A 17,963-nucleotide genomic window follows, 5' to 3' on the forward strand; every position below is an offset into this window, starting at 1 on the left:
TGTCTGTTGTTTGGAAGTCTGTAGTGCTTGGTTCCAGCACCTGGAAAGAACAAGACAAAGACTTCCCGGTTAAAATGGTGCTGAACGATAGTCATTCTGCTCCTAGCACTGGGGGCTGTTTCCCCTGCAGGCCGGTGAGTGTGTTGCCTGCACTGCCTGGGGCTCACCTGGCCAGTGTTTGTGCCTCAGCCTTGCTCAAATGCCACCACAAAGGCAGCCGCCCCCAAACCCTTCCATGTGGGGAGGCCCCAGAGCAGCAGATGCCATTGACACCTGGGTCCGTTCAGTAGCTGCCAGCGTCTTCCAGCGTCAGCACAGAATGTCCGTTCAGAGCCTTCAAAAAAATAGGCGTTCCCTTTACGAATCATGCACTGCGTTTACCTATGACTTTGTAATTTCCTTTCATCTAGAACCGTCTCCTTGCCTTTAGATTTTCTTTTATGTCATTGACCCTTTTTAAGGGCCCAGGTCCGTTACCTCCCATCACATCACGTGGTCAGCATTTGTCCGATTGTTTCTTCCTGATTCGGTTCAGATGGGCCATTTCTGGCAAGTGCATTTCAGAGGTGATGTGTCCTTTTCATTGAGTCATCCCTGTGGGATCAAATGCTCAAATTGTCCTTTTATTAGTTTTGCTGAGCTCGGTTAGTTGGTTGGGGCCATGCCACCTTATCTTCCCGTCATGCAGGTACCTTCTTTCCTGAGTAAGGAGTGAGTCAACTGGGACTGATATTTTGGGACGATGTGACTAACTCTTCACACCCATTCCCTCTCTTTTACTGATTGAAGTATCACATGGGTTGACAAGAATGGTGAATTATTAATCTGATTTAATTTATTCGACAAGTTATTTTTCTCTCTCTCTTTTTTTCACCCAGTGTGTTGAGCTATAATTGATCTATATAACATTGTGTGAGCTTGAGGCCCTCTACAAGTTCTTAGCTGAAACTCTGCTATGAAGAAGAGCTTTCCTTCTGCACCCCAACTTTTGAGCATTCTTGTTGCCTCATGGCGTGATTTTGTTTGTTTGTTACGTGTGTTACCATCAATTAGCATCATTATTCTTCATGATGCTCAAATTGTCCCCAAATTGGCCCGTGGGAGTCCTTTTGGCTACCATCACTCTTAAAAGGCAGAGCCCCCCACCCTCACCCCCCGCCCCGAACCTCCTACATGTGACGTGGTTTAAAAAAAATACTACACATGGACTCGATGGTTTTGATATTACTGTGTTTCGCCTAGTCTCATCCGTCAGCCAGAATTTACACACGCTGTCTAATTAGTCAAAGTCGAACATATTGGGCAGTGTTGGCACTGAGTGGTACTGCAGTGTTAAGTGGAATTGTCCTGGAAAACAGGGAAATGGTAGTTTGACGATACATTGTGGTTTACCTATTTAAGTCGGGAGTCCAATGTGCTGAAAATTTCACAACCACAGAAATTCCCTGACCAGCCCCAGGGGTTTTTACATCAACACATAAGACAAAGCCCTAACTCTTGATGGTGTGGTCCAGGAAGAAAGGCATTGCGATATAGAAATATCATTTTAAATTTGATGTACTTCCTGTGGTATTTCGTGTGTCTGTGTGTGTGTGTGTGTGTGTGTGTGTGTGTATGTCACGTGTAAACTGCTCCATTTCAGATGACACATCGGGCCGTGAATGTGCTTTGCTCCATTGTAAGATACTGGAACTCATGAGAAGCTATTTGGCTCTGGAGGACGATGATTTTCATCTCGTTTTTTAAAGTAATTTTACTCTTTCCTGTATTCTTTCGTGCAGAAGTTCACTAAAGATGGTTGCCATCAATTTCTGCTGAAAAATGTTCTTCCTTTACTGTTGTTCGAGGGGCTATTTCTTTATATTTGCATAAGCCCAGTGCAACACTAAGGCCCTTCCCCCTTAATAGGCACACTTCACAAGCTGAGCCTGAATTTATTGAAATGATTTAAGTGAGCTTCCACGAGGCAGAAATCTTCAGTCTAAACTCAGGCTTAGAAGTGGCATAAAAACGGATCTGGGAAAAATTACTAAGAGCTGCTTGTGTGGTTTCCATTACATTCTCTCCGGCTTCTGAGACGGGGGGTGGAGGGGATCACAGGTTGGATGATGTAGTACAGAAATGTGGCCTTGTTTGTGCTTGCTTATGATGATAGCGGTGTAATTTAGTGCACAGTGTGAGCCGTGCTAGAAATGTTAAAGCTTCTCATCCAGCCAAGATTTCCCCTTAGATTACTTGTTAATCAGCCTCCAAAAGCACTTGGACCTTTTGCTAAGTTAGTAAAATATCAAGATGAATAATTGCAGTGTAAAAATAGCAAGAGAATAGAACAGTAGGTTAAAATATGTTCTGCAAGACAGTACATGCAATCTTCCTTTTCTTTCCAAAGGTCCTCAATGGCATCTTTTCCATGGATTCCTGTTGTATTAGTGAAGCTGTGCTGTGTAACGGTGCAGTAACAAACAGCCCCAGTGCCTTGCAACTAAGTTTCTTTCGTGTTCTTGTTACATGTTACTGTACATGGCCCGGGGCCTCTGCTATGATAGTCACTTGAGGACTGAGGTTGATGGAGGTGGGGGAAAAAAATGATGATCACATCGTAAAGCATCCCCTGAAGCGTCATTGTTTTTCATGTTCATTGGGGAAGTGAGTCACCTGGCCATACCTTTCAATTGGGCAGGGTGTTTGAGGCTTCCTCAGGGAGGGACCCCCAATGTTGGTGAGCAATCCGACACACAGGCTATTACACTAGCTGTCAGGATCTACTGCGTTAAAGTGCTTTACATAGGTGACAGATTTATGGTAATGGCATACCTGTGAAATCTGGATTAGTAATAAGTACGCTATATCTCAGGTATTCTAAGGAGCGAAAGGTAACATGGTCTAAACCATGAAGCACCCTGGAGTCTTTGCTCATTCTCTCCCTGTGAGTGATGAAGTATTTGGAATTCTTTGAAAATATCTTAGTGTCTGGGTTCTAAATGTTTTACACTTGATTTCCTGTAAGAATTTTTCTTAAAAAGAAAAGTAAAGGAAAATTAATTAAAAAAAATATTTTATTGGGGAAGGGGAACAGGACTTTATTGGGGAACAGTGTGTACTTCCAGGACTTTTTTCCAAGTCAAGTTGTTGTCCTTTCAGTCTTAGTTGTGGAGGGTGCAGCTCAGCTCCAGGTCCAGTTGCCATTACTAGTTGCAGGGGGCACAGCCCACCATCCCTTGCGGGAGTCGAACCGGCAACCTTGTGGTTGAGAGGACATGCTCCAACCAACTGAGCCATCCGGGAGCTCAGCGGCAGCTCAGCTCAAGGTGCAGTGTTCAATTTTAGTTGCAGGGGGCGCTGCCCACCATCCCTTGTGGGACTCGAGGAATTGAACTGGCAACCTTGTGGTTGAGAGCCCACTGGCCCATGTGGGAATCGAACTGGCAGCCTTCAGAGTTAGGAGCACAGAGCTCCAACCGACTGAGCCACCGGGCCGGCCCAAAGAAAATTAACTTTTTAAATGTACCGTGTTTCCCTGAAAATAAGACCTAGCTGGACAGTCAGCCTTAATGCATCTTTTGGAGCAAAAATTAATATAAGACCGGGTCTTATTTTGGTCTTATATAATATAATAAAATATAATATAATACTGAGTCTTATATTAATTTTTGCTCCAAAAGATGCATTAGAGCTGACTGTCCGTCTAGGACTTGTTTTTGGGGAAAGACGGTAGAAGTAAGAGATTCTCATTGGTAAGAAGTTAGGAAATACAGAAAAATATACAGAGAATAAAATATGCGTATCATTCCACCACCCTGAGGTCAAGAACTTTAGTTCAGGAGACACACACACGCCACTGAACTAAAAAATTAAAAAAAACCCAAAAAAACAAAACCCATGTTAAAAGGAGTTGTATTCCTCTGATTACTAAAAAGGTTTAGAATTTCCCCATCTGATGTTTACAATCATGTGTTTCTTCTGTTATGTTTTGTTGGCTCCTTTCTGTGTGTAAGTGACAGAACCGCAATTGCAAGTTCATTAGTGACACAGCGCAGTGGCTACAGTAAATGAGGACAGAGAGGTGGCTGGTTTCCGAGTGGCTGGAACCGGGGATCCCAAGGCCACCCGTTCTCACAGAGACGCCTGTCCATCCCCTCCTGACACAGGAGCTGCTGCTCCTGCCAAGCAGTGGATATGGCGGCCACGTGTTCCAGGCTGAGGTTTTAGGCTGTGCCAACACAGAGGGATTCTGTCAGACCCAATGGCCCCAACTTGGTCCCAAAGCCCACCTGCAGGGCCAATCAATGGCGATGTCTTTGTTGGAACCAAATGGTTAGAATGGAGGGAGGCCATAGCAGAAGAGGGGGGCTTGTCCCAGGACAAAGGAGGGGCACTGGGTGTGTACGACATTAATGTAAGTACTACATTAATGCATGTCGGCTGCTGCATTTTCAAACAATGTCTGGAAAGTTAAGGTCCCCCCCTCATAGGTCACTCGCAGATTCCTTCTGGAATCGCCCATTACTGGTTGGTGTATAACCTTGTCAGCCATTTTCCGTGCATTTACATAGATGAGTGTCTATGTGTACAAACCCTCCAGAAACAACTAGATGTTTACAGGGAGATGTGATAGGTTATCGATTAATTTCCTAGGGTGGCTGTAACAAAGTACCAAAATCTGGGTGGCTTAAAACAATAGAAATGTATTGTCTTGAAGTTCTGGGGGCCAGAGATCTGAAATCAAGGTGGCTGGGGCCATGCTACCTCTGAAGTTTCTAGGGGAGGGCTCTTCCTGCCTCTTCCGGTTTCTGTGGTTGGCTGTCAATATTTGGCGTTCCTTGGTTTAGAGATGCATCAGTGGCCACTTGGCTACCTTCTCCCTGTGTGTCTTGGTGTTGTCTTCCCTCTATGTGCGTTTGTCTATGTGTCCAAATATTCCCTTTTTATAAGGACACCACTTATATTGGATTCGGGCCCATCCCAAGGACCTCAGTTTAACTTGATTGTCCCAGGAAAGACCCTATTTCCAAATAAGGTCACATGCTGAGGTTGGGGGGGTGGTTAGGAGTCCGACATGTCTTTTTTGAGGGACACAATTCAACCCATGGTAAGTTGGAGATATGACTTTTAAGAAACTCAGTGGTGTCTCCAAGTCTACATTGCTTTGCATGTTGCTTCTTTTGAGGGACAGTGACCTTGGGTTGCTTTCAACATTGATGCATTCACTTCCGCTTTGTCCTATACAACGGTGGCACAGTTTCTACAGTGTGGCGCTTCCAGACTCTGTTTAATGTACAGTCTTGTACACAATTGCAAGGACTCCGCTAGGGTGAACATCAAGAATTTTAATCGTGGGGTCAAACGTCATGTGCATTTAAAATTTTGATGGATGTTGCCAAATGCCCTCCCAAACCTGAAGCTGAAGCTGAATAATGTCATATGTCAACTATAATTTAATATATCTATAGTCATGGGATATGGAGTGCAGCACAGGGAATAGAGGCAGTGGGATTGTAGTAGATATTTACGATGTGAGAGGGGCAACAGATGGGGGGGTTATCACTTTGTGAGGGGTGAGCTGTCTAGTGCATTGTTTTGTACACCTGAAACTCATAAAAAAAAATGCCCTCCCAAGATGGGGGCTCAAGGGTACCTCCTGTGTTTACAGACTTGACATTACAGACTTGCAACAACTCAATGGTTTACTCACTGTTTGCCAGTCTGAAATGGTATTTCACTGTACTTTTGATTTCTCGGTTTACTGGTTGGGTTGAGCATCTTTTCATAGCTTTATCAGCCGTGTATATTTCCTCATCTGTAAAGTGGCAATTGGTATCCATACCTTTAAATGTGTTCCCTCGAGTTGTCAAGTGGCTTTCCTACAGATCTGTGAGAGTTCCTTAGATAGTAAACATGTTAACCTCTTCGTAGTTTTTGTTGGCACTACTTTTCCTTCTACTTTTAAATTTAAAAAATTTAAACGAAATATAGAAAAATCTATAGGTCTTTTCTCTGTGGTTTCTTTTACTGCTTTCATGCATAGCAATTCCTTCCACGTTGTCTCGGTTTGTATGGCTTTGTCATCAACATGTAGCATGTTCTTCCATCTGGCCCCTTTGGGGCTGAGTTCTAACTGCAGGGGTCTCGACTGACAAGATCGGGGGTGGGCAAAGTTCTTTGGCAAAGGGCCAGATTGTAAATATTTCAGGCTTTGAGGGCCATGTGGTCTCTGTGGCAACGACGTAACTCACTTTTGTAGCTGTAAAGTGATCATAAACAATACCTAAATAAATGGGCATGTCTGTATTCTGTGTTCCAAGAAAGGCAACAGAACTTTTTTTTTTTTTTTTTTCAAAAACAGGTGGCAGGCTGTAATAGGCCAACCCCTGGACTAGACAATGGCCAGGTCTCCCCTTCAGCTACGTTATTTAGGTAAACCAGTGTCGTTTACTCAGAGATAAGCAATAAACACATAGTGTAATTGCCACTACAAAATCAAACAGACTGCAATCAATTAATGGCTCTCTTCAAAATAGTTTTTTTTGCATATATGGGTTCAACAAATAATATGGTTATGTGATCATGTAAGGCCTGTTTTCTTGTAGGTATTTGGGTCTGAGATTCCATAATTTGTCAAAAGACAAATGATCTCAGTGAAAGGGGCCTTATGCTGTGTATATGAGATTGTATTTTGCAAGGAAAAAGAAACCCTGATACAATTATTCTGCTGACTTGGGAAAACTGGCAGCTTTGGATACATAGGATTAGCTGTTCGTCCTTTTAAGGAAATAAATAGTGGAAAAGCAACCATGGAACTGATGAAATTTAGTGACAAAAGTGCCCCCTTCTCTTAAAAATTTTGATTTGCCTGGTGAATGATTACAGATGGACCAGACCGGTTGCAGCACCTCTGTTGTCACTTGAGAGGTCTTGGTCCATCCCAAATTCTTCTTGTCTCTGAAGGGAACCCTGAAGAGTCAGAGGTGGTGAGGTTGGAACCTCCAGGTGAAGTGTCACCGGAAGTACTAGTGACAATGCAGGTTACTGCTTCTGCAGCTCCGGGCCCCTCCTGGCTGTAGTAGGAATCCAGTACAGTTTGTGGGATGAAGGAATACATTCCTCATCCTCTGTGAGTCTCCTGAACCAGATTCTCTGGGAAGTGGTGCCTGGCAATCAGCACGGAGACAAGAATGGTTTGTGATCCGTCTGAAGAATCCTCCCAGTTTGAGGAACCCGTATGTAAAGTCTCACATCCCCAAATTAACTTGTAGACTCCATAATCAGTGGTAGGAACTAGTCTCAACGTATCCATCCTATGTCCAGGGCAGAGAGTCCTGGGGATATTTATGTCTGATTGTAGGAAATTACTCAATGGAAAAAGTGACTTTATGTTTTCAACCTTCGTTTATCTTCTTGGTTGTTTCGACCATATCAGATTCTGTCTTTAAAATGTTCTGATGGTTGCTAGCACCAGATTGTTACGAAAATGAACTCTGATGGTCCCTTTTAGCTTTACTTTATTCCTAGTCCCTCTTGGTAATATTAACCTCATGTTATTTAGCAAAAACAACAAACACACACACACATTGAGTAAAAATAAACACTCTCTTTTATTGGCTTTTTAAAAACAAAATCCTGTACCACTATCTGTGGTAACAGAAGACTTAGGAGAGGGGGAAAGTGAACTATGTGTCTATTTTTTTTCTCTTGCACGACTCTTTTGATCATGTTTTCTTAGCAGTATTGCTTCAAAGGAAAATAATATTGCTTCCACATTTAATGTCACCTCTTATAAATTAAATTGGCCTGGAGTTGTGAAAGCATTTAGAGACTCTTATAACGCAACACATTTTCGTAGAATTTGTGTGTACATCTGTCTTCCTAATTGGACCCTCAGCTGTTTCAGGGCAGTTCACATCTTATTTCTCTTTCTGGAGCCATGCCCAGGGTGACATCTGCCCCTTAGCACACATGCCCCGAAGGATGGATGTTTGTGTGCAGGAAGGAATTTCCTCATGGAAAATTCCAGCTGATCAGCACACTAGCTACCTTTGATTTGTTTTTTCTGACTCAAATATGAGATGAATACTTTGATTTTTAAAAAAATCTATTGTACATCGTTAAAGAACCCAGATGCTAGAGGCTGATTGTATATTTTTCCTACAACCTGCGTTTCCACACGTCCAGTGACACCCCACACACATCACCTGGCCTACTTCAAATTTAGATGTTTGAATGCCAGCTGATTTGGAACTCTCCTGCTTAAAAAAAAAATTTTTTTTTCCTCTTCCTTCAGAGTGTTCATGTTCTGGTTCCCAATAGTTTGATTTCTCTTTCAACTTTCATGGCTTTCCAGCCTCACGGATGCTTTGTTGGCCCCATTAGTGAGAGAAGGGGAAGAAACGACTGGCTCTTATTTACAATCCATGTCTGACAAAAATTGCTCTGTCATAAAAGAAGCAAGCCATAAAGAATTAGAAGTGCAGGGCGGTGACTTTTAAAGTCATCACGCTAAACCAAACTGAACCGAGAAAACCACTCAGTGTGGACGTGGGCACAGCCAGCTGCAGTACTTTGTCATGGACAGAGGTACGTAAGGTACTCGGCTTCTCAATGAATTTTCAAGTGAGTGGATAAGATACAGTTGACCCATGAACAACATGGGGGTTACGGATGCTGACCCCCTACACAGCTGAAAATTCATGCATAACTTTTGGCTTCTCCGAAACGTAACTAATAGCCTATTGTTAACCGGAAGCCTCACTGATAATATAACAAGTCGACTGATACATATTTTGTATGTTGTCTCTCTATGTAAAGCAGACTGTTTTCTTAAAGGAAGCTAGAGAAAAGAAATTGTTGTGAAGAAGATCGTAAGGAAAATACATTTATAGGACTGTATGTATTTATTGAAAATACTCGCGTATAAGTGGACCCAGGCAGTTCAACCGTGTGTTGTTCAAGGGTCAATGTAACCTCCGAAAGTCAAGTTTAAAATTCCCTGTTTAACTTTCTGTAAACCTGGCTCATCCATAGCACAGTGACCATCAGCAAATCCCTCTTCCTAACAATGAAATACCTCTATTCTCTTGATAAAATCTCATTTCAAATAAGTCGAAGGAACTACAGGGTTTTTTTCCCCTAGAGTATATATTTTTTCTGCTTTATGTTTTCTGTTTGTATATTGAGATACAAGTCCCGTGTAGTAAAATTCATTCTTTTTCAAGTGTGTAGTTCAGCAGTCTTCAAACTACACGTAGCCTATATCATAATAACTGTGTACAGTGACAGATGGGTACTAGACTTATTGTGGTGAACGCTTTGTAAGTTATATAAATATCTAATACCGTGTTGTACACTTGATAGTACACTTATAGTATGTCAACTATAATTAAAAATAAATAAAAAATAACAAAATAAATAAAAAATAAGGGGAAAAAACTCTACATACAGCTCATGGGTCTAACCTGGCTCACTGCGTATTTTTGTAAATAAAGTTTTATTGGCACACAGCCATTCCCATTTATTATTTTCTGTAACTGCTTTCATGTTGCAACCGCAGACTTGAGTAGTGGCGACACTGTTGGTCTGCAAAGTCAAAAATATTTGCTATCTGGTCCTTATATAAATTCTGCAGACTCGGCTATAGTTCTATGAATTTTGACCAATTTGAACAGCCCTGTAGCTACCACCACAAGCAAGAGGTAAAAAATTTCCATGGTCCTTAAAAATTGAGGAAGCTACAATTTGAGGTGATATATGGTTTTAGAGAAGTAAAATTTTACTCTGTATTTCACAGTGCCTTTAGGTTTTGAACATTTTAAATCATTACGTTTACCAGAGGGTAGATGAGGGTAAAGGGGGTCAAATATATGGTGATGGAAGGAGAACTGACTCTGGGTGGTGAACACACAATGGGATTTATAGATGATGTAATACAGAATTGTACATCTGAAATCTGTGTAAGTTTACTAACCATTGTCACCTCAATAAACTTTAATTAAAAAAAAAACAAACCCACAATTCTTGGGACTTAACAGAAGTAAAATGACCAAGATGGCTGCTTATGTAAAAAACAAAAATAAATAAATCATTACATATACACAATATATTAGACATTTGTGCTTTGTCTTTGCAGCAGGGATAGCCCATTTCTCTGCTTGACAGAACCCTGATTGCCTATTGAGGAATTTACCCCTGTGCCATTTTTGTATCTGACATGTGGGTGGGCTGGGCCCCAGCTGAAGCTCCTTTCACGCCTGCTGGTCCTATGATGCCCCAGGGATTGGCACCTACAACAGAGCCAGTGGGATGCAAGGGCTTCTGGGAAAGGGAAGCTGGACTGGTCTGTGGGTGCTGCCACAAAAGACTCGCATAAGGAAACAGCCTGAATGGCTAATGCCCACTGGGGCCCCTGAGGGAGTCTGGATGTAGAAATGAAACTTAGAGCTGAGATGACAACTTTATTTCTGGAAAGTTCTTTAATCCAAGAATAAAGAATTTTGTAGTTGCTACCAAGGGAAAGGTCATAGGTCAACCTAACCCACAGAGCCCCAGCCAGCTTCAGCCGGACAGGTCGTTTTTTTGGATTTTGTGGATTCTGTATTTGCGTTTCCGTGGAAGCTTGGCGAGAGTCTTTTTAAGGAAGGCAGTTGCTTGGTATTCTGTTCTGCTTTCCCTCTGGGCATTTGTAAATATGTCAGACTCCACCTTGTGTCCGGTGGCATGGAACTTCCCCCATGAAACTAGGAATGTGGGCAGATTCTTTGCAACTGTTTATTTACAGCGGAGGTGAAAGTTTTAAGCACATCCGTAGTCTCTGTCTTTTTCTCATTTCTGCAAAGTTGCTTTCCCTCTTTCTGACGGGCTGATGAAACGAAACAAATACAAACATTTCCAGAGGCTAACCTTTCTGTGACAAGCGTTTATTTGGAAAGGAAGGAGAAAGGAACATGCTGTGAAAGAAAGAATTCCTCACTAATTGATGCAAATTGGCAATGATAACCCTTCCCGCTATGTCGGTCACGGTGAGGGTGCATGTGAAGTAAAAGCTGTGCGTCATGTAAGGCCTAGTCTATGGATTTACTTTCCTTGTCCTACCGTGTTTCCCCGAAAATAAAACCCAGCTGGACCATCAGCTCTAATGCGTCTTCTGGAACAAAAATTAATACTATAAGACCCGCTATTATTTTACTATAAAATGAGACCGGGTTGTATGTAATGTAATGTAATATGATGTAATATAACATAACATAACATAACATAACATAATACTGGGTCTTATATTAATTTTTGCTCCAAAAGACACATTAGAGCTGATTCTCCAGGTAGGTCTTGTTTTTGGGGAAACACGGTGTGTTCTTATAATTTATAAGTGCAAGAGTAAGCACTCTAATGAGTCAGCTGTCATTTGGAAACTCATGGAAATAGGCTTTACCATAGATTTTTAAATCTGGGTCTAGTACAGCATAACAGTTCTCATGCTTCTCGTCACATTTTGGGGGAGTCTTTTCCTTTTCTTTGGTTATTTCTGAGGCCCTTCCCCAGTGCCGAGCTGGGACTGCAATGGAATGAGATCATTTCTCTTGTGTGGGATTGTGGGAGTGAGTTCCACTAAGAGAAGGTTATACCACAGACGCTGTGTAGCAACAGCTGTGTGGATGGAAAATTCCAGAGTCTTTTTTTTGTGGCAATGTTTTCCATTTTTATATGTGCGAGGAAATGTTTGCTTAACTGAACTCAGCTGTTTGAAAATTCACAGAAAGTATGAGATAATACCTGTCTTTGCCATTTAAGCAGTTTTAAGTAAGCGCAGAAAAGATGTGCTTGGCTTAAAAGAGTTTATGAAATACTTATTTTGTGACCAATACTGTGCCAAACAGCGAGGGAGGTTGAAAAAAAAAGCAGTGTTTAAATTCTGACTGATACAATAAAATGTGTGGTGCCCGAAATGATACGCGTTTTTTAATTTTTTTCCAATGATGAGAAAATGAGAGACTGCTGTAAGATACTTTCATGGTTCATGGAAGCGGTGAGTTTTGCGCTGTACTTTTGAGCATGGTTACAGCTTAAAGACGTTACTGAAAAGTACATACAGAAAGTGTATGTATGGATCGTCAGTGGACAGCTTGCTGACTTTACAACTGAGCTCACACCCCCCTCATCAGCATCCAGATCGGTGAACCATTCCGGGTACCCTGACACCCCTCCTCTCCCCCTGTTCGCTTCCAGTCCCTACCGGTTTCCACCACTTTGAACAGCATGAATTAATTGTGCCCCTTGCTGTGCTTTCTATGCGTGGAATGATGCAAAACGCAGGAAGCAGCCATCTCGCACGATAGCTAGAATGATGCTCTTTTATGTTTACCTGCTGTAGCCCGTCGTGATGTCCACGGATCACTGTTCCTTCACGATGGTTCATTTGTCATCAGTGTGTAGTATTCCCATGTGTGAATATACCACCGTCACCATTCTCTTGTTGTGGGGATTTCCGGTATTTCCAGTTTTAGGGTCCTCCAGACAGTGTTGCTGTGGAGATTGAAATGCAAGTCTTTTGGTGAAAAGATGTACACGTTTTTGTTGCATCTATGTTTACCCAGGAGGGGGAGTGGTCAGTTTTAGCAGATACCTAGAGACCCTTTGCCCCAGGGGTAGTGTCAGTCACACTCCCACCAGCAGGGGCGAGGTTCCAGTTGCTCCCCAGCCTCCCCTGGACAGAGTTGGACAGCTGTGCATGCGCTCAGGGAGCCCTGGAGCGAGCTAGGGAAGAGCTAGGGAAGACACGGAATTCCCAGGGACCCGTGGTCAGGTCTGGGTTGGGGAGCAGTGAGAAATTAGGCCACCGGGTTATAGGAGGGGAAGTGGGGTAGGGGCTGCTGCTGCTTCCTTGGGAGGTTGTAGAGTTTGGACTTGTCCCCAGAGCAGAGGACAACCAAGCAATGAAGCTGATATGCTTCCTGGACATGTCACTCAGGGACTCTCTGAGGGCTTAGTTGTTTTCCAGCCAGACCTCCTTTGCGAATTCACACCATTTCTATTCCAGGCAGCCCTTTGCCTCACTGGGCTGCCCCGTTTCACCCCAAAGATGCGTGCTGGTGGTCCCTTTTATGGAAGGGATCAAAGTCTCCTTCTCCGATTGGACAGGAACTTCGGTGGGAAAGCCCTGGTGTTCTTTCCTCTTTGCTCTTTCTTATCTCACGTCTCACATTAGGAGTGGATGGCAAGAAACTCCGGAAAACAGTAGGGTTCCCTCGCAGTGTTTTAACAGTACCTGGAGAGTTTTGAGTTTTGGCTTCTTGCTGTTTATCTTTGCAAACTATAGTGCTTTTCAGTCTGTCTTAAGCTAAATTGCTCTGGTAGCTTGAGAGCTTCCCTGCTTCAAGACTCTGTGGGGAATAGTGGTGACGCAGGGCTGCCCAATCTCATAGCTTCCAGTCACATGAGGCTATTTAAATTTAAATTAATTAAAGTTAATATAATTAATAATGCATTCATAATGCAAATGAAGTTAAAAATTCACTTCTTAGTCACGCTAGCCACATTTCCAGGGCTCAGTAACCACATGTGGCCCGTGGCTGCCGCGTGAAACAGCACAGAGCATTTCTTTTTTTTTTTTTAAAGGAGCAATGTTTTTTTATCTTTTTATTTTTATTTTATTTTATTTTATTGGGGAAGGGGAACAGGACTTTATTGGGGAACACTGTGTACTTCCAGGCCTTTTTTTCCAAGTCAAGTTGTTGTCCTTTCAATCTTAGTTGTGGAGGGCGCAGCTCAGCTCCAGGTCCAGTTGCCGCTGCTAGTTGCAGGGGGTGCAGCCCACCATCCCTTGCGGGAGTCGAACCAGCAACCTTGTGGTTGAGAGGATGCGCTCCAACCAACTGAGCCATCCGGGAGCTCAGCGGCAGCTCAGCTCAAGGTGCTGTGTTCAATCTTAGTTGCAGGGGGCAGAGCCCACCATCCCTTGCGGGACTCGAGGAATTGAACCGGCAACCTTGTGGTTGAGAGCCCACTGGCCCATGTGGGAATCGAACCGGCAGCCTTCGGAGTTAGGAGCATGGAGCTCTAACCGCCTTAGCCACCGGGCCGGCCCCAGCACAGAGCATTTCTGTCACTGCAGAAAGTTCTAGAGGGCAGCGCTGGATGAGATGATAAATCCTGAAGACAGGAGTGAGGATTGGGTTAGAAATGTACATGTGACATCGCATCCCGTTTTAGCGGTTACGATAAAAACGTTTGGTCTTTGATCAAAGCTGCATGGCTATAGCAACGTTATTTGTTCCTTGGGTTTCTTATTTCAGTCATGTCTCCTAGACGTTTCCTGCATTTTGTTTCCCTCACACATTATTATTATTATTTTTTTTCCCTGACTGTGAAATAAAATCTGGGTGGTTAGGCATTTCCCACAATGTTAAAAGCCATTGCAGCACAGTACTATTACATGTTGATTTACTGTTCATGTGCGAACAAATAACTTGCCCAGAAAAAATGTTGTGTGTAACCAAGGCCTCCTGACCCTCCTCTCTGCAGCTGGGGGTGGGGTGAGGTCAGCGGCAGGCCTGGCCACTCCTGTCTGAGGCCTGCTGCCCAAAACCTCCAGTCGGTCTGGAACAGGAAGCGGAAGAACTCATGGAAGACCAGAAAAGATGCTTTTGATTAGGAAAATATACTCATTTTGCCCTGGGGATTTTTACATCTTGTTGAAAAACAGTAACATATTCTGCTCTGCAAAGTATTTTCTTCATCAGAATAAAACAACCTTAAATAGAAATCATAACTCCAACAGAACCCCCTCTCCTTCTTAGGTACAGAATCTGTTCCCTCTTGGTGGGCATAAAATAAGAATAAATTTCCAATCTCTAGAGATGCCAGTGATCACATGACCCATTTCTCGCCAAAGCTGTTTCCTGTGACACCCCGGCTGTCTCTCTGACGTGGCTCATAACAATTGGCTGTGGCTTTGTTCCAAGGTGGGTAGTTCTTTCTAAGGATCATTGCAATAAACTTTGGTATTTCTTAAAAAAATAAATAAATAAAAATAAATAAATAAATTTCCACCGGTAGACTAGTTATATCATATGTATTTTGGTCATTCATTCATCCAGAAGTTTTTATCAAGTACTTGTTACCTACTGAATACTAAATTTGGTTCTGGGGATGCAATGCTGACCAAAACTGGTCTGTCTCCTATTTTCATGGCCGTTATAATCTTGGAGGGGAGACCAGTGTTTCAAGAATGCAAGAACTGCTATAAATAGGCACAGAAAAAGGTGATTTAATTGGCAAAGATTGAGCTGATGGTTAAGGAAATATAAGTTGGGTAGGCCAAAATATTTTGATTTTGCACAAGAAATTATAAAAAAAGAAATGGCATGAAAGAAAAGAGCACAGGCTTTGGGGTCAAGATCTCTGAATTTATTTCCTGGTGTATTAGTTATCTATTGCTTCATAACAAATACCCCCCATCACCTTAAAACAACAAACATTTCTCATCTCATGGTTTCTGGGGATAGGGGTTTGGGAGCAACTTAGCTGGGTTGTTCTGACCCTAGGTCTCCATCAGACTGCATTTAGATGTCACCCTAGGTGACATCTTGAGCCTTAATTGAGGCTGGAGGATTGGATGGCGAGGTGGCTGACTCACATGGCTTTTGGCAGGAGGCCTTGGTTCTTCTGTGGCTTTTCACAGAATGCCTCATCCTCCCCAAATGACTTGTGCAATGGTCTGCTTGAGCGTCAAAAAACGTTCCAAAGAAGAGGAACTGGCTTCCGGCTTTGGAAGGGAGACATATCAAAGAATTTGTGGGGATATTTGAAAAGCCTCACATCCAAGCTGGCTCTGTTCTTCTCTAGCTGTGGGATTGTGGGGGAGTTTGTACATGTCTCTGTGAACTTTAGTTTTCTCATGTGAGAAGTAAGCATGGTGATAAGGCTGCTTGCAGGACTGAGTGAGATACCGGGTGTGAAGAATGCTTTGCACATTTGAAGGAGTGATGTAGAGGCCAGTCATTTAGGAAAGAGCAGAGGAACATGGAACATCACACTGACAAAGTCCCTGTTTATTCAGTTCAAGACATTTCTTGAGCAATGAAGGGTTCCAGGGTGATTCAGGAGCCATCTGGGCCATGGAAGATTTTTTCCATTTTTTCATTGGAAGATTTTTTTCCGTTTTTTCATTTTTTTCTTCTTCTTCTATTGAAATTCCAGTGTGATAGGGTTTGGAGCCCCTTAAGGTTCCTTCACTTAAACTAATTTTTAACTCGTCCCTGTCCTGTTCTCAGTGGATTCCTTGATGCAATCTTCGAATCATGTTTTCTTTTCGTAGCTGTGTTCAACTTAGATTAGATTCTGTCTTTAAATTTCAATGACTTTTTAAAAAATCCCCAAGACGTCTAATTTATTATTTCCATCCACCTATTTTTCAGTTTATTTTTTTTCACTCCCACACTTGTTTCCTTTCATAGATGTTGCTGATCTCTGCACATCAGGGGCTTACAAACTAAAGCAGTTAGACCAACACAGACCCACAGAGAAGGGATGCTGAAGAGAACAACTGGTGACAAAGGAAGGAATGACCTCTGTTAACGAAGAGCAAATATTTACGCCTCAACATTACTTGTATTCGATGAGCTATGGAGTTGTGAGGGCTATATTTTAGCCTCATTTCTTCTTACGTGTCTTGCATATGGATGCCAAAGGGGAGTCGTGGTGCCCTGAACCCCAGCTGGAATGCGCGGGGGCCACACCGGCTGTGTTCTGCAGTATGTGCCGTCTGCGTGTCTGTGCTGGTGTAACTTTTAGTGTGTAAGACCAGTGACGTCTCCGATGAGGGCATTCGTGTGTGCTTCCTCTGTTGTTAGCCTTAAGGTCTCATCTGTTTGTATTCCCAGTTCTGCCAACGTGGCTACATTTTAACAAGAGTTTTTACCGAAACAAGAGTTTTTGGACCGTTGCAGATCTGTCCAAATATTGGCCATTTTCACCTTTCCTTTTGCCACTAATTGCCTTGTTCACCCCCGTCCTCCCAAAGGTCAGAGTCAAAAAGGATGAGGAAAGTGCCTGAGGAGTGACATACAACTGCAACAGAAACACTCTAACACAGCTTCCTTGGCTCGTTCAAGCCATCTTTACGGTGTTATAATTGATTACTATGCCACGTGCTATCTGTTTGATGAAAATGAGGCGTATGATGTCTGACAATTAAGTTTGAGAACTCATCCTAGAAAAAGTGCTACACACCTCATTGCTGAATATCACTATAGTCACCTTCTAAGGACTCCCCTTGGGAAGCTATGCACTGATGCCAGTGTCTAGTCCACCCTTCAAAGCAATGTGGAACTCTTTTTCTGGAATGGCCATCAAAAGTTGTTATATTACCCTTGATGTCCTGAATCTCATCAAAATGTCTGCCTTTCAATATTTCCTTTATCTTCGGGTAAAGAAAGAAGTCATTGGGGGCCAGATCAGGTGAGTAGGGAGGGTGTTCCAATACAGTTATTTGTTTACTGGCTAAAAACTCCCCCACAGACAGTGCTGTGTGAGCTGGTGCATTGTCGTGATGCAAGAGCCATGAATTGTTGGTGAAAAGTTCAGATCATCTAACTTTTTCACGCAGCCTTTTCAGCACTTCCAAATAGTAAGCTTGGTTAACTGTCTGTCCAGTTGGTACAAATTCATGATGAATAATCCCTCTGGTATAGAAAAAGGTCAGCAGCATCGTTGCAACATGTTCGCACACTTAATTGTCAGACCTCGTAGCTTTCACTTATCCAGACGTCATTGTTACGTGTTTCTGGAATGACTGGACTTCCCCATGGCTGTCTGAATCCTTTCGGCCTCTGTAATGACAGCTCTGGTGATGGCGCTTTGGCCATAGACATTGTTATTAAGTATTAACATAGTCTCCAGGGACAGACTGTCACCAGGTCTAGTGGACATAGGTACCGCTATCTTTTTCTGTGCATCTTCGATGAGGAGTCAGAAGA

Source organism: Rhinolophus sinicus, chromosome X (genome assembly GCF_036562045.2).
Source record: "Rhinolophus sinicus isolate RSC01 chromosome X, ASM3656204v1, whole genome shotgun sequence".
NCBI lineage: Eukaryota > Metazoa > Chordata > Mammalia > Chiroptera > Rhinolophidae > Rhinolophus > Rhinolophus sinicus.